This window comes from Bos indicus, chromosome 10 (genome assembly GCF_029378745.1).
Source record: "Bos indicus isolate NIAB-ARS_2022 breed Sahiwal x Tharparkar chromosome 10, NIAB-ARS_B.indTharparkar_mat_pri_1.0, whole genome shotgun sequence".
NCBI lineage: Eukaryota > Metazoa > Chordata > Mammalia > Artiodactyla > Bovidae > Bos > Bos indicus.
In genome coordinates, this window is record NC_091769.1 from 23,986,982 (window position 1) to 23,995,282 (window position 8,301).

Sequence of the window (8,301 nt, forward strand, 5' to 3'; positions counted from 1 at the left end):
AAAAGCATCAGTTCTTCGGCGCTCAGCTTTCTTCACAGTCCAACTCTCACATCCATGGGTTAGGGGAACAATTTCACATTACCTTCATCACTCCTCCCCTCAAAGCACACAGCTGGGCTTCAGGAGAAACATTCTTGACCTGTGATTTCTCCACAGAGGAAAGTGAGGACCTGTGAGTAAGGATCTGCTCTCCAGCTTTGGGAGAACCTACAGAAAAGCCTCACCCCTTTCTCACCTCACCCAGAATACTTAGGTGTGCTGCTCAGCTGGGGAGTGGGGAGCACCTGGGAACAGCAGCCAGGTCTCCAGGAGGGCATTAAAATGGACACGTTTCCTACTACTGGGGCACCAGCTCCATCAGGACTACCCACCAATGGCTGGGGATGCCTTGCCTGCCAATCATCAAAAGTGGCCCAGGGATTCCAGCCATCATACAACGTCTGACTCAAGCACCACCCCACCTTGTCACTGCTCCCAGGGCACAAAGAACAGCCAGAGTGAGGCTTTGCAGATGATGGCACCCCACTCCAGTACTCTTGCCTGGAAAACCCCATAGATGGAGGAGCCTGGTAGGCTGCAGTCCATGGGGTCGCTAGGAGTCGGACACGACTAAGTGACTTCACTTTGACTTTGCACCTTCATGCATTGGAGAAGGAAATGGCAACCCACTCCAGTGTTCTTGCCTGGAGAATCCCAGGGACGGGGGAGCCTGGTGGGTTGCCGTCTATGGGGTCGCACAGAGTCGGACATGACTGAAGCTACTTAGTAGCAGCAGTAAGCATGTGCAGAAGGCGGCCCCACTCTGATGGCCTGGAAGAAACAAGACAGATGTAAGCAGCCAACATCCCCCTAAGGAAAGGAAGAAAAATGGAGGTTATCAACACCGAGACTGGCCTGCTAGGATCGAGAGAAAGCCATGAAGTTTGCAGTAAATTTTCCAGACAGGAGAAAGCAAATACACCATTTGATTTGCAATCATTTGAACATGACATTTTCAAATCACTTTCTATCTTCAGTTCAGTTCAGTTCAGTTCAGTTGTTCAGTCGTGTCCGACTCTTTGCAACCCCATGAATTGCAGAACGCCAGGCCTCCCTGTCCATCACCATCTCTCAGAGTTCACTCAGACTCACGTCCATCGAGTCAGTGATGCCATCCATCCATCTCATCCTCTGTCATCCCCTTCTCCTCCTGCCCTCAATCCCTCCCAGCATCAGAGTCTTTTCCAATGAGTCAACTCTTCACATGAGGTGGCCAAAGTTCTGGAGTTTCAGCTTCAGCATTACTTTTCCTCAAATACACAAAAAATATATACTATTACTTGGCACTAAAGGAAAACACATGTCACATTTTCTCAGTAAGAAAGTGGTCAATGTGCATAAAAGGGATGTCAAAGTAAAATTGTAATTTATTAATATTTCTCATAGATTTATTTCAAAGCTGATGTGTGGGAACAAGACAATGAAATGGGGAATGCTCAGTTCAATATTTAATATTAAGTGGAAAAAGATACTAATTAAGATAGGAATTTATAAAAAGAGTAAACTGAATATTAGCAACATTGTGTGATCATAGACTTGTCAATATCATATTAATTATATAAAGCATTTTCTTATATTTGGCATGTAATTTGTATGATCAGAAAAATATGCTGTTTTCAAAGCACAATATTTTTAAGACCCATTCATAATAAGGATTGTGATATGGATAACAGGGGGAGTATTTATAGAAGAGGAGTCTGAATGGCAAAATGTAAAGTTGGTCTTACAATTTCAAAATAAATCAGTAAATTACTAACTCTCTTCAGGAATTCAGTAAGCAACAGGTATCCAACAACATGTTCTAACCCTTTCTAGCTATCCTTGAGCCTAATATTCTTATCCAACGCTTTTTATGGCTTCCTTGATAGCTCAGTTGGTAAAGAATTGCCTGCAATTCTGGAGACCCAGTTCGATTCCTGGGTCTGGAAGATCCCCTGGAGAAGGGATAGGCTACCCATTCCAGTATTCTTGGGCTTCCCCTGTGGCTCAGCTGGTAAAGAATCTGCCTTCAATGCGGGAGACCTGGGTTCGATCCCTGGGTTGGGAAGATCCCCCGGAGAAGGAAAAGGCTACCCACTCCAGTATTCTGGCCTGGAGAATTCCATGGACTGTATAGTCCATGTGTAGGAAAGAGTTGGACATGACTGAGTGACTTTCACTTTCTTTCACATGTTTTTTATGACTAGCACATCAGTTTCCACCTGCAGACAAACAATATAACGTTTGTCATATTTGAAGGTTGCACCAAAGGAAGGGGGCTGCCCCAGTCACATGTTTGAGTACAGACAGAAGATGCCTGGGAAGCACTGTGTACTTGCTGCACAGAAGTAGACAGCTGAGTCTCCAGCTTCAGTGGTTGCGATGTGCAGGGAGAGACGTTTGGTTGTCTTATTCAATAAAACAGTCAGTCTCTGGTCTTCCTCTTTGCCCTTATTTGAACGAATAGCTATAAGGAGCTGGGGACCTTTCCCAGGTTCTTGCTTATACCAAGGGAAATACACTGAGTTACCATCTGTATAAGTGCAGGTGATAACAGAGCTGTTTCCTTCCTGGACACTCAGGGTAGGACTCTGCTCCACCTTGTTCCCAAGGCTGACACCTACGGAGAAAGTAGAAGTCAGAGAAAGGAGAAGGGTTGTCAGATTATTTAGCTCTAGAGTTTACTTTTCCTTTTCTACAGTAACTAGAAGAAACCTGAATAAATTCAGTCTTGGCATCTAAAGAATATCTACTAATACACTCTATTTTCCTTAAATCCTTAACTCACAGTCCAGTTGTAGCCACAAGAATGTGATTAAAGCTCCAATGGATGTCTTCATTGCTTTTCCCATTTAGGATCAACTGTGGATCTGCAGTCACCAGCCAGAAGAGCTGCTTCTGTTACCAAGTCATCCCTTCTTTTCTCTAGTGGTTTCTTTCACTGTCTACCCAGCCAATAAGAAAAAGGCTCTGCTTCTGCCCCAAGCCTACCTATCTATTCAGAACCCACTCAATGAACCCTCCACATGTTCTGATCAGCAGAGGTGCACCGCCATCCGGTGGTCACATCTCTACCTACTGAACTCTCTGGTTAAATGTCTTTATCATACCTGTGCCTATGAGGGACTCTGATGCATAAAGACAGCAAAGATCAAACAAATTATGTCTTAGATTGAAAATTTAAATGCACAGTAAGAATGTAGAGATTAAGATTTATACCTCTGCACACAACTGAGTCATTTTTAGTAAGTTAGAAGGAGGTTAGTAAGTTAGAATGATGGGCCTGATATTAGTTTTGAAATTAGAAAAGCATGATGATTCACTCTTAAACATAAAAATATAAAACTTTCCTTTTCAGCCCATATACCATGCTCTTTTGTCTACTACGGGGAGAAAATCTTTCTAAAAGAAACATGTAAGCCAAAGAATAGTATAAGAGAAAAAAGATCATTTGATATTCTGAATGCCTATTTTTTAAATTTAATTTTATTTAACTTTACAATATTGTATTGGTTTTGCCATATATCAAAATGAATATGCCACAGGTATACATGTGTTCCCCATCCTGAACCCTCCTCCCTCCTCCCTCCCCATACCATCCCTCTGGGTCGTCCCAGTGCACTTGCCTGTTAACTGTGACTGTAGTTAACAATACTGTACTTTTCATTTGAAAGTTACTTGGAGTGCAGACCTTAAATAACTGACCATAACAACAACAAGACAAAAACCCTGGTAATTATGTGCAGTGAAAAATGTGTTCACTAACCTTATCAGTGTTATCACTTCAAAATATATACATATATCAAATCATTATATTAGACACCTCAAACTCAAACATATCTTAAAAGCAGTGAGTGACTCAGCCTTAGAGGAATTTCCTCGAGAGTATGAGTATGAGTCAATTCTACTGGCATGCTTCTGCTGCCTTGGCCGTCCCTGGCTCAGAGTCTATATTCTATTATTTTTCTTCCAATCTCCACTACAATGTTGTTTCCCCAAGACAATGACATTGACATTTCCCCAATAAAAGGTTCTTTCCACAAGACATTTCCCCTTAACTTCTGTGAGTTTCCAGAATTACCTTCCTCTGCCAAAACCACTTTGATTACTTGGAATTTTCTGGTTACCTCTGTGAGAATAAAGCCAAGAAAGCCTCAATATTGCCTGTGTCTTCTAGAGAAATAGTGCAAATAGAAGATTGACCCTAAAGAACCTGTCATAAGAAATGGTCCCTGGGCAACCAAGACTACCTCATTTCCAAAGGTAGAAGCCCCTCTCCTGTGATTTGGATTCTCTGGCCCTGTGGATTACAAAGAATAAATTAACCTCTGTTCTATATCTCATACCTTTAGAAATTTACACAGCTATGGTGAAGAATATCTACTCAATATATTAAATGTATATTTATTAAAATGTGTGGGTTTTATGTGTGTTAAACTTCTTGTATTGCAGGCAGATTATTTACCATCTGAGCCACCAGGGAAGCCCAGGTAATACATAAAGTTTGGAACAATATTTTATGTGACATTCTTAATTCATCAAAGACTAACTTCCACTTTTCTTCTGGATTTAGAAAGCAATTATTGCTTGTTATAAATTCCTTGGTGGCTCAAACAGTAAAGAATCCGCCTGCAATGAGGGAGACCTGGATTTGATCCCTGGGTCAGGAAGATCCCCTGGAGAAGGGAATGGCAACCCACTCCAGTATTCTTGCCTGGAAAAATCCCATGAACAGAGGAACCTGGAAGGCTACAGTCCATGGGGTCGCAAAGAGTCAGACATGACCGATCAACTAACACTACTATAAAGAATTGTGGAGAGCACTGGTGTTCTTTACTTATAAGTAATCTCACTCAGGCCTCCTATTTTAGTGCCTGCCACAAACCTTCAACCCAGACATACACAGGCACTCGCAAGAGCAACACCATCTTTCTCAACTATTCAAAGATAACTGGTCCTTCTTTTCTAAACTCTTCCACAGCACACATTGTGACACCTCTCGCACTAAACCTAGGTTTCTTCTTCGTCTAGTCTGTAACACAAGCTTTAATTCTTCCTTACACTTCTCACCTTCTGAAATTTTGTTGACATCACTATGTGCTGTGATCTCCTTATCTATTCTTTTTGTGATTGCAGGTTTATACCCTTCTGATTTCTTTACTATCTTAGAGATAAATGTGTATTATTAATCTACTATGTTTATACAAATTTCAGAGAAAACATTTTATTGCACAACATTTTGTATTGTTTAAAGTATACTTTGACAAGCATTTTATTTATAGAAATTTAAAAATAAAACTTGCATTTAAACCAATCTAATAAAAAATTAGCTAGATTTAAACCAACAATGCATAACTAATATATACTAGATTTATACCAACAGTGCATAACAAAAATATATTCATGTTATGACTATAGCTCATTCATAAAGCCTACAAATACAGCCTTTGAAAAAAGTAGAAGAAAATTTTCATGAAGGTGGAAGGATGAAGCAAAGAAAAATATTTTAAAGCAGCAGGCATTTCAAGGTCAATAACATTTTTAATCATTCTTACCATAATAGCCACTGCAAAACCAGAAAACATATGTTGTTCACTTCTGTGCTTAAAACTTTCTCCCAAGCAACAAAAGTACTCCTAGTGTGCCAATAAACAGATGTTAATTAAATAGGATTGCACCAATATTTGCAAAGACCAGCAGTATATTTGCAGTGCAATACAGAGATTGATTGCTCTATTATTCTTTTCAATACACCATCTTCTCTCACTTCCTTATCTCTCACAATTTCAAGATTGTTACAAAATACTCAATATTTTGCAAAAATGTATAAGGGAAAATCTGAAAAAGAATACATATACTATGTGTATACATATTATACTCACGTACATAACAATTACTTTGCTGTACACCTGACACTAACACAACATTGTATATCAACTATACTTCAATTTAAAATTAAAAGTTTTTAAAAGGTCATGGTTTTTGGAGGCTGTAGCTCTCCTATTTGGAGAAGGCAATGGCAACCCACTCCAGGACTCTTGCCTGGAAAATCCCATGGACCGAGGAGCCTGGTAAGCTGCAGTCCATGGGGTCGCTAAGAGTCGGACATGACTGAGCGGCTTCACTTTCAGTTTTCACTTTCAGGCATTGGAGAAGGCAATGGCAACCCACTCCAGTGTTCTTGCCTGGAGAATCCCAGGGACGGGGGAGCCTGGTGGGCTGCCGTCTATGGGGTCGCACAGAGTTGGACACGACTGAAGTGACCTGGCAGCAGCAGCAGCTCTCCTATTACTTCTCCTGCATGCTCTGTCAGGAAGACACTGTGCAAATCACCCCTTCTCTGGTGCACTCTGGCTCAGTATATTGTATACAGTATAAAGTATATTGTATACTGAAAGTATAATAAAACTCAGTAAAGCAAAACCCATCAAGTTGGCCTGGAACAACCTGCAGGGCATGGATTTTGAGTGCAAGGATGAGCAAGGGACTCTTGCATTGTTTATGTGGTTTAACCTTGAAATTACTTTGGTCTTTGATAAGGAACCATTGGTGTCAGACAGTTTTTAGCTTCACTAATAAGATGTTGGGTAAAGGGAAAGTTTCCCAGTGATGCAGTGGTAAAGAATCTGACTGCAATGCAGCAGACCCAGGCTAGATCTCTGGGTCAGGAAGATCCCCTGGAGGAGGGCATGGCAACCCACTCCAGTATTCTTGCCTGAAAAATCCCATGGACAGAGGAACCTGGAGGGCTACGCAGTCCATGGGGTCCCAAAGAGTCAGACATGACTGAAGTGACTGATTTCTCACACAAGGGAAATTTTTACTTTTTGTTCCTATGCTCTAGACATTGGTATGATTTTTGTATCAACCAGAGACTGAGTGAAAAACCACCATAAACTCTGCTGGGACCAGAGGGGATCAGAGACACTCAGCATCCAGGCCCCATTGCTGTTCAGAGTTTGTGCTCAGCTCCCCCTGCAGTTTCTGTCACTGTGTCTCTCCAAGCACAGTAGTACACAGCTGAGTCTGACTCTTGGACTGAGGCTTTCTCCAAGTGGAAGGAGGTAGTTTCTGTATTATATGTGGCTTCAAAACCTTTGTTGGTTCCCTTGTTGTTGGCCTTCATGGCTTTCAGGAGGAGCTGTGGACCTTCTCCAGGATACTGGACATACCAGAAAAGATTAGGGTACCCAGAGGTTGAATAAGTGCAGTTTATAGTCACAGAAGTCCCTTCTGAACGACTCACTTGGCCATCCATCTGGGTCACTGAGTTTCCATGGGTTTGTCCTGGGCAAATTATAGAAAAAAATTCTGTGTCACCTTGGGCATATTTTTCTAGGATAAAATTATGGTTAAAGATTTTGCTGACATAATAGAAGGAAGAATCCATGTTTTAAGAGGCATTTTACTTACCAAGCATTAAGAGTATCACAGTCACTAAGCCTGGAGAAGAGCTCATCTCTGGAGTGTCACCTGAATAAAGTTCTTGACTTTTAAGAGGAAGAAAGGTTGAAATCACAGTGAAGTGACAAATTGAAGCCTGCATTTCACACAGGAAATGTGTTGGTGTCAGGAAGCTGCACCCTCTCGCGGACAGAGAGAGGAATGGGACGTGTGTAACCTAGTCTCCCAAACATGTTCTCATCCCCAGCTTTATTTTTGAGACATACACCAGTCTTCAGGGCTTCCCTTGTAGCTCAGTCGGTAAAAATCTGCTTGCAGTGCAGGAGACCCGGGTTCAATCCATGGGTTGGGAAGATCCCAACCCATTTCCTTGGAGAAGGAAATGGCAACCCATTCCAGAATCCTTGCCTGGAAAATCTCACGGACAGAGGAGCCTGGTGGGCTGCAGTCCATGGGGTCGCAAAGAGTTGGGCACGACTGAGCGACTAACACTAACACTATACCCGTCTTCAGATGGCGCTTGGAAATCTGAACAAGTTGCTCTAACCTCTTAGGTCTGTTTTGTTGTTAGGCCTCTACCTGACAGAAGTCCTTTAACAGAACATCCCTAGCGTATGTCTGTAACTGAAAAGATACCAATTTCCTTGAGCGTGGTAAAACAGTCCTTTATATCATCATGTATTCCGTGTGAGCTAGTGATAATTCATCAAATACCAGAAAAGCGTTTGGGGTTGAACTTAGAAGAAGTAATAAAAAACCAAGTCATTACTGAGTGATTTTTTACTTTTCGACACTGTCTAGACCCATTTCCTTGGAGAAGGAAATGGCAACCTATTCCAGAATCCTTGCCTGGAAAATCTCACGGACAGAGGAGCCTGG